We start from the raw sequence: 9,920 nt of genomic DNA, 5'->3' as shown, positions 1-9,920 counted from the left end.
TGGAAAACAAAGCCCCAACACGGGGGCGTGCCCCAACACGGGACAAGGACCACCACGCCGGATATACTAAATACAAATCCGCCTGGGCTGAATACAGCAGACCAGACTCATCCAAACTGCATCGCGACGTAGCCCAGCATAGAGGCGCCGCACACCCCCTATGGTTCACTGATGAAGTAATGGAGCATGAATTCCCAGAAGGGTTTAAACCCGTGAACATCGAACCATATGATGGGACAACAGAACCCACGGTATGGATGGAAGATTTTCTTCTCCACATTCACATGGCCCGAGGCCATGATCTGCATGCCATCAAGTACCTCCCACTAAACCTCAAGGGACCAGCACGACATTGGCTGAATAGTCTGCCGACAAATTCCATCGGCAGTTGGGAGAACCTGGAAAATGCATTCCTTGATAACTTCCAGGGCACTTATGTGCGACCACCGGACGCTGATGACTTAAGTCACATAACCCAATAGCCCGGAGAGTCAGCCAGGAAATTCTAGACTTGGTTCTTAACTAAAAACACCCAAATCATCGACTGTCCGAATGCCGAAGCCCTAGCGGCCTTTAAGCATAACATCCGTGACGAGTGGCTTGCCCGACACCTCGGCCAAGAGAGGCTGAAATCCATGGCATCCCTCCCGACACTCATGACCCACTTCTGTGCGGGCGAGGACAGTTGTCTTGCTCGTAGCAACAGCACATCAAGAAATACTGGCACTTCTGAACCAAGAGATAACAACGGCAAGTCCCGACACAGCAAACATAAGCGTTGAAATAATGATGACAACACCAAAGAAACGACCGTCAACGCCGGATTCAATGGCTCTAATACTGGTCAAAGGATGACACAATTCAAAAGAAACAGTCCGGGCACGTCCAGTTTGTACCGTATACTCGACCGTCCATGCCAAATTCATGGCACCCTAGGAACACCAGCCAATTATACCAACAAAGAATGTTGTGTCTTCAAACAAGCTGGCAAGTCAGGTGCCGAAAACAAGGAGAAGGGGTCGCAAAGCGATGACGACGACGAGGAGCCCCAACCACCGAACACAAGAGGGCAAAAGAACTTTCCTCCACAAATTAAAACGGTGAATACGATAAACATCACCCATACTCCTAAGCTGGAGCGGAGGCGCACACTTAGGGATGTCGACGCAACGGAGCCAGTCGCCCCAAAATATAACCTATGGTCATCTGACCCGATCACCTTTGATCGTAAGGATCGGCTGGCCAATATCCATTAGGGCGACTCAGTCGCACTAGTCCTTGACCCAATAATTGACGGATTCCACCTCACACGAGTTCTTATGGACGGAGGCAGCCGTCTGAATCTGCTTTATCAGGATACAGTGTGCAAGATGGGTATCGATCCTTCAAAGATCAAACCCACTAAAACCACCTTTAAAGGTGTTATACCAGGCGTGGAGACCCGCTATACAGGCTCCATCACTCTGGAGGTAGTCTTCGGACCCCCAGATATTTACCGCAACGAAGAGTTAATCTATGACATCGTCCCTTTTCGCAGCAGCTATCATGCATTGCTCGGGCAAACCGCATTTGCTCGATTCAATGCGGTGCCACATTATGCCTATCTTAAGCTAAAGATGCCCGGTCCATGTGGCGTCATAACAGTTAATGCTCCCTTAACAAAGCTGGCAACTGACGCAATGTTGGACGAGATCCTGTGCGTCTGCTCGGGTTGTCGGCCAGTAGAAACCTGTACGGAAGGCCTTGCTTACAAGGGCCCGAGCTGCGGCGTGGTGGCCACCGAGTCCGGCATGAATTTCGGCCAAGAGCTGCCGCCCTTCCTCTTCAGAGATGCACCCTTGGAGCACTCCGGTCGCGCTTTTCTTATAAAGCTCTCGCTCATGGACCTTGTAGGCTTTAGAACGCCGCACAATGCAACGTGCCTCGTTTTGGTCCTCGGGGAGTTCTTGCCTATTTAGGTAGGCTAAGAAGGGTTCTGTCCATGGGGCGATGACAGCCATGATCACGTGGGCCGAAGGTGTTATTTCGGTGGCGAAGCCTCTGATATGTCAGTGTGTTCGGGATCTGGGGTTGTGGTTGGATCTGGACTGGTATTGCCGGTCTCCCCTTGCCACACCATGGATGGCTTGAACAGCCTTGCCAAGAAGATATTAGGTGGGACGGGGTCGCGCTTAGCGCCGATGCATGCAAGGATATCCGCTGCTTGGTTGTTTTCTCGGACCACATGATGGAATTCGAGCCCCTCGAACCGAGCTGACATTTTAAGGACGGCATTGCGGTAAGCTGCCATTTTCATGTCCTTGGCATCAAAGTCTCCATTAATTTGAGATATTGCAAGGTTCGAATCCCCACGCACTTCTAGGCGTTGAATGCCCATGGAGACTGCCATCCGAAGACCATGCAACAGAACCTCATATTCGGCTGCATTGTTGGAGTCTGTGTATAATATTTGGAGTACGTATTGGACTGTATCTCCGGTGGGGGATGTCAGGACGACGCCCGCTCCCAGACCAGCCAGCATCTTAGAGCCGTCAAAGTGCATGATCCAATTGGAGTACGCGCCATACTCTTTAGGGAGTTCGGCTTCTGTCCATTCGGCAACGAAGTCAGCCAGTACTTGTGACTTAATGGCTCGCCGTGGTTTGTATATGATGTCGAACGGGAGGAGCTCGATAGCCCACTTAGCAATCCAGCCCATGGCATCGTGGTTATTTATTATATCGTCGAGTGGTACTTCGGAGGCCACCGTGATTGAACACTCTTGAAAGTAGTGTCGTAGTTTCCAGGATGCCATGAAGACCGCGTATGCTATCTTTTCATAATGTGGGTACCGTGACTTGCATGGAGTGAGGACAGTGGATACTTAGTATACCGGCTTTTGAAGCGGGAACTTATGTCCGTCCTCCTCTTGTTCGACGATGAGGACTGCGCTTACAACTTGGTGCGTTGCAGCTATATATAACATCATGGGTTCGCCGATGTTTGGTGCGGCTAGGATTGGATTGCTAGCCAAGAGGGACTTTATCTCTTTCAGTCCGGCCGTAGCCGCATCCATCCATTCGAAGTGTTCGATGCATCAAAGAAGGCGATAGAGAGGTAGTGCCTTTTCTCCCAATCGGGAGATAAAGCAGCTTAAGGCAGTCACACATCCAGTTAACTTCTGGATTTGCTTGAGGTCTGTTGGGGTAGCCAATTGTGACAGAGCTCGGATTTTAGCCGGATTTGCTTCAATTCCTCTATTGGAAACAATGAAGCCGAGGAGCTTTCTGGCAGGAACACTGAAAACGCATTTTTCCGGATTGAGCTTGATGTCATATACTCAGAGATTGTCGAACGTAAGTCTCAGGTCGTCTATTAAAGACTCGACGTGTCTGGTTTTGATGACCACGTCATCCACGTATGCCTCCACACTGTTTTGCCGATTTGTGTTTCTAGGCATGTCTGAATCATGCGTTGATAGGTTGCACCGGCATTTTGGAGCCCGAAGGGCATGGTGTTAAAACAGAAGGGACCGTATGGAGTTATGAATGCCGTTGCGGCTTGATCGGACTCCGCCATCTTGATTTGATGGTATCCGGAGTATGCATCGAGGAAGCACAATGAGTCGTGTCCTGCGGTAGCATCGATGATTTGATCGATGCGAGGGAGAGGGAAGGGATCCTTTGGGCAAGCCTTATTAAGGTCCTTGAAATGGATGCATAGGCACCACGATTTGTCCTTCTTTGGTACCATCACTAGGTTTGCTAGCCAGTCCGGGTGTTTTATTTCTCTGATGAATCCGGCTTTGAGTAACTTGGCTAGCTCCTCTCCCATGGCTCGTTGTTTAGGTTCTGAAAAGCACCAAAGAGTCTGCTTGACCGGCTTCTATCCCTTCAGTATGTTTACGCTATGCTCGGCCAGCCTGCGTGGGATACCTGGCATGTCTGAAGGGTGCCAGGCGAAGATGTCCCAATTCTGGCGCAAGAACGCCCGCAGTGCAGCGTCTATTGTAGGGTTCAGCTGTGCCCCGATGGATGTTGTTTTTGTGGAGTCCGTTGGGTGGACTTGGAATTTGACTATTTCATTCATTGGTTTGAAAGAGGTGTACTTGGACCGTTTGTCGAGTATCACGTCATCCCTGTCCACCATGGAGCGCAGTGCAGTTAGTTCTTCGGCCATGAGGGCTTCGGATAATGCCTCAAGGGCGAGGGCGGCGGTTTTGTTTTCGGCACGGAGTGCTATGTCCGGATCACTGGCTAGAGTGATGATTCCATTGGGCCCGGGCATCTTGAGCTTCATGTACCCGTAATGGGGTATAGCTTCGAAGCTCGTGAATGCGTCCCGCCCTAAAAGGGCATGCTATCCGTTGCTGAACGGGGCCACTTGGAATGTGATTTCTTCGGACCTGTAATTCTCCGGTGTGCCGAATACCGCATCTAGTGTGATTTTTCCCGCACATCATGCCTTCCGACTAGGGATAATTCCTCTGAAGGTCGTGCTACTTTGCTCAATGCGGCTCTTGTCTATTTCCATTTTGTTGTGGGTTTCCTCGAAGATGAGGTTTAATCCGCTGCCACCATCCATGAGCACTTTAGTAAGCCGGAAGCCGTCCACAATTGGACTAAGACCAAAGCAGCTGGTGCTCGGATTGTTCGGAATTGAGGTTCGTCACTGGCATTGAAAGTTATTGCTGTGTCGTTCCATGGATTTATTGTTGCAAAGTGGCAGACTTCGGCGAGGCTGTGGAGTGCTCTCTTGTGCCTGTTATTTGAGGCGAAAGTCTCGAAGATGTCAATACCGTATTGTTGTTTTCTACGGGATGATGCTCTGCGGTATCGTTAATGAGGATATCCTCGCCGCTCTTGGCCACCTGCCAAAGTATCCAACATGCTCTAAGGCTGTGTGTTGGTGTGGTATCTAGTGTGGTGTGAATTTTGCATGGCCCATTGAGCCATCCCTCCAATACGGTTCCACGCCCTGTAGTGGGCTTTGGTTTCATTGTAATTGGATCGGGTGACTTGCGAGAGTGCACCCTTTTAGTTCGGACGAGGGGTTTAGTGAGGGCCGGAGGATCCCAGAATTTTGCTTGGGTTTTTTCCAGGCGCTCCATAGCATAGTACTTTTGTACTATGGCCGCCAAGTCAGCGAAGTGTACTATGTCATGGCGACCTATGGCGTTGAGGATTCCCTTGTCTGTGAAATTCTTGCAAAAGAATGATATTGCATCTTCCTCGCGACAGTCTTTGACCTTGTTCATTACAAGGAGGAATCTGGCCCAAAAGTGATGTACTGTCTCTTTGGACTCTTGTCTAATGTGGGAAAGATTGCTTGTATCTGGGTGGTGGGTAGATTTAAGTCCGAACCCTGACCCGATCTGAGACCCAGGGGCAGAGGAGCTTCCGAACTTGTCAGTTCGGGTTTCGAGATGTTGCCCAATTTTCCTGGCCTGCTGTCTGATTTAAATTCGGAGCCTGGGTCATGTCCTCCCGCAAACGGGTATCCGGCTCGGGGAGCTCTGGAATCCGGACATAGTTCATCCTCAAAATAGAGGGAGAATCGCTGCATTGCTCCTCCACCACCGCTATCTGATGGGTGACCGGCGGAGAGTTAATCTCTCTCTGGTCGGGTTTAAGCCTGATTCGATCATAGTCCGTAGCAACTCCCAAGGCGGCAATGTGATCCAAGAGCTCGTTCAAGGACGAGAGCTCCATTGTATCCATCTGCTCGGTGTATTCCGAGCTGATGTGGAGGCTGTTTTTGATGACCCGAGAAGTCATTGTAGGCGCGGCGGCCGAATGGGTGGTCATGACGAAGCTGCCTAGTCGGAGAGTTTGGCCTAGAGCCAAGGCTCCCCCGGAGGTGATGTTATCCTTGATAACAAGGCGAGCCATCAAGCCTTACCGTGATGACATAGTGGAACTCTCAATCAAAGCACCAATGTCGGTGTCAAAACTGGCGGATCTTGTGTAGGTGGTCCTGAACTGTGCGTCTAAGGCTAATGGTAACATGAGGCGGGGGACACAATGTTTACCCAGGTTCGGGTCCTCTCTATGGAGGTAATACCCTACTTCCTGCTTGATTGATCTTGATGATATGAGTATTACAAGAGTTGATCTACCACGAGATCGTAGAGGCTAAACTCTAGAAGCTAGCCTATGATTATGATTGTTGTTGTCCTACGGACTAAACCCTCTGGTTTATATAGACATCGGAGGGCGCTAGGGTTACACAGAGTCGGTTACAGAGAAGGAGATCTACATATCCGAATTGCCAAGCTTGCCTCCACGCAAAGGAGAGTCCCACCCGGACACGGGACGAAGTCTTCAATCTTGTATCTTCATAGTCCAACAGTCCGGCACAAGTACATAGTCCGGCTGTCCGAGGACCCCCTAATCTAGGACTCCCTCAGCCATCGGGGGTGTGCCGCTGTCCATAGCATCCGAACCCAGTGAATCCTCCAAGGAGGATTGTTCGGCGCGGGACCTCGTCGGACTGCAAAAAAAGTGTGGCTCAATACGATTAAACGTCACATGATAGTGAGTCTGGATGCAAAAACGTGTCCGGGTTTTATATACTCACGATTTCACCAGGGGCTAGACCCTGGGATCCCAATCCGGGCTGCTGTCGGTGGCGGTGGCGGATTCCTCTAGAAAGGGAGTTTTTCCCTTCTTAGGCGACTTAGCCTCCAAGTGTGTGGAGGCCGTCCTTTTCTTTCTTCCCCTTGTTGGGGGGGGGGGGGATTGGCTTTCCTCCTCTTCCTCGTCCTCTTTGGAGGAAGAGCGGGCCTTGGAGTCTTCAGATATTGTGTCCGAAGTTCCTTGGCGACGATGGCCGCCCCTGGTCTCTTTGGCCTCTTTCTCAGTTTTCTTCTTTGGCGCCTTGTAAGGTGCCGGGACCAGCATCTTTGTCAGAAGTGGGCTAGCTGGTTCTTCTGGCAGCGGGGCCGGGCAGTAGATCCGCCCTGCCTTCTTCGTCCAGCCTTGGGAGAGTTGTGGAAAAACACATTAAGCATTTCCCTTGGATTATGCAGATAAAACGTATGACTTGCCAACATATGAAGACTTACCGAACTCGTGGGTCCGGACAGTTGGAACCCACGGTCCTTGGTTGAATCCGGCCATGATTTGCCGGACTTAAAGAGCACCATCTAGATGTATTTGTGCGATGAGTTGAAAAGCCCTAATAGGGTCTGGTGCTTGGCCGGGTTGAATCCCATAAATTGCAAGCCCTGTGTTGACAAGGGAGAATCCGGCAAACTAACATCACCTGGACTACGTTGACAAGTTTGATATTCTTGTCTTCCATACCCTTGATGTGCGTCTGGAGCACCGACAACTCATCTGGCGAAGGCCAGTTCAGGCCCTTCTTGGGCTAGGACGTAAAGCCGCAATGGAGCTCCGGATCAAAATTCGGGAGCTGCGACCCATTTTGTATCGCGTGGCTCAGTGACATAGAACCACTGTTGTTGCCACCCTTTGACGGAATCATTGAAGGTATCTGATGGCCATGTGACGTTGGGCATTTTGCTTACCATGGCTCCTCCGCACTCAGCATGCTCGCTGCTCACCACCTTGGGCTTCACATTGAAAATCTTCAGCCATAAGCCGAAGTGTGGGGAGATGCGGAGAAAGGCCTCGCACACGACGATGAATGTCGAGATGTTGAGGAAGGAATTGGGGGATAGATCATGAAAATCAATCCCATAGTAATACATAATGCCGCGAACGAATGGGTGGAGGGGAAACCCTAGCCCGCGGACAAAGTGAGGGAGGAATACAACCCTCTCGTGGGGTTCCGGAGTAGGGACAATTTGTTCCGTCCTCAGAAGGCGGTGGCCGATCTTCTTGGCCAGATACCCGGCCTCCCGAAGTTTCTTGATATCCTTATCCTGGAAGGTAGAGGCCATCCACTTGCCTCCTGCTCTAGATCCGGACATTTTCGGAGGGCCTTTGTGGGCGGAGAAGGCGAATGCTTGGGCGCTGGAGATCGAGCGAGAGAGAATGGATGAAGCAGAGGAAGAGGAAGGCATGGATGAAAAGGGGGAATCCTTATCTTCTTATAAAGGCAACAGGGATCATGCACCTGCCCACTTGCCCTGGAAACTCGCTTATTCCCCAAGCGTCGTGTTAATGGCGCGGCTGGGTTACCTACACCCATATTGATGCGAATCCTGTGATAAAGGGACACGATCTCTTCTTCGACAAGACGTGCCAATAAAACTGCCTCGCAAGATGTGCAGTAACAGGTTGAGAAAATAGTTCGAATAATGACCGGGCAACGGCGTGATGTCACGCTATGGGAAAGTTGTCAGCAGATTAGACCCGTGGAATACTGTGCTCTCTACGGTGGCATGTGGAATTTGTTTTGCAGAGCCGTACATGATTCTTGTGTTCAAGATCTACTTTGGAGTATTCGGAGAAGGAACCCGCCTTGCAATGCCGAAGACAATCTGTGCGCCGGACTCATCGTCATTGAAGCCTGGTTCAGGGGCTACTGAGGGAGTCCTGGATTAGGGGGTCCTCGGACAGCCGGACTATATGCTTATGCCGGACTGTTGTACTATGAAGATACGAGATTGAAGACTTCATCCCGTGTCCGCGTGGGACTCTCCTTTGCATGGAAGGCAAGCCTGGCAATTTGGATATGTAGATGTCCTTCTTTGTAACTGACTCTGTGTAACCCTAGCCCCCTCCGGTGTCTATATAAACCGGAGGGTTTAGTCCGTAGGACAACAAAAATCAGAATCAGAGGCTAGCTTCTAGGGTTTAGCCTCTACGATCTCGTGGTAGATCAACTCTTGATACTCATATCATCAAGATCAATCAAGTAGGAAGTAGGCTATTACCTCCATAGAGAGGGCCCAAACCTGGGTAAACATCGTGTCCCCCGCCTCCTGTTACCATTAGCCTTAGACGCACAGTTCAGGACCCCCTACCCGAGATCCACCGGTTTTGACACCGACAACCTCCTCGTACGATATATACATGGTGGATACACCCAAAGAAAACAATGGGGACAACGGAAATCCAGTCAAGGATAAACCTCCTGAGATACAGCCAAAGCACCGGCGTCAGCGACACTGCTCTAAGTCGCGTCGTAGTAAAAACAGCAATACTGTCACAGTAGAGGACAACACTCCGGACGGTGCCGCAAATAGTGAAGACCCCGTTGAGCCAACCTCCGATCAGAAGGAATGGGAGGATGGGCGAGTCAGCCCTGGCGAGCAGGCCATGAACGAGGAGTCGGAGGATAGCAACTACCTTCCGCTCTCCGAGGACGAGGTAAGTGTCACAGCCCTAGAATAAATCTTGTAATTAGTGGCATTGCATCCATGCATCATGTCTAATTTCTGAAAGTTGAACTGAGCAAATTTGAAAGCCTCAATAATTTAATTAAAAGAAGGGCAAATAACCCTGGAAAATGCATCCAATGTTTCCAGAATGCACTTCAATGATGTTTGATATTTTTGGCAAGGGTTTTAACTCAAACCAAAACTAAGGAACATTTTTGAGGAAATATTTTGGCCATTTGGATTTAAATCAATAAGTATTTGAGCTGGATTTAATTCTTCTATAAAAGAATTGCAAATCCAACAATTCTGAAAATTTGTGAGTGGCTCTTAATATATTATATCTAGCCACATAATAATTTCCAGAAGCTAAAAAAATAGTTTGGTTTGAAAACCAAATTAAAAGAAACTGCAGAAAAGGAAAACAGACAATTTTTTTAATAAAAAGCAGAAACCCACCTGGGCCACCTACCTGACCTACCTCGGCCTACTACTGTAGCTGGCAGCCCCCCCACCAGCCACCGCGCCGTCTTCAACCTCCTGCCAGCAGGCAGGGGGGCGCATGTTCCCCGCGCGCGCACACGCTGCGGCCACCTCCTCCCTCCCTGCCTGCCTGGTTCCTCCTGGATGGCTCTAGACGACGCCACACACC

The sequence above is a fragment of the Triticum dicoccoides genome, chromosome 7B (assembly GCF_002162155.2).
Source record: "Triticum dicoccoides isolate Atlit2015 ecotype Zavitan chromosome 7B, WEW_v2.0, whole genome shotgun sequence".
NCBI lineage: Eukaryota > Viridiplantae > Streptophyta > Magnoliopsida > Poales > Poaceae > Triticum > Triticum dicoccoides.
Note: the sequence above shows the minus strand (reverse complement) of the source record.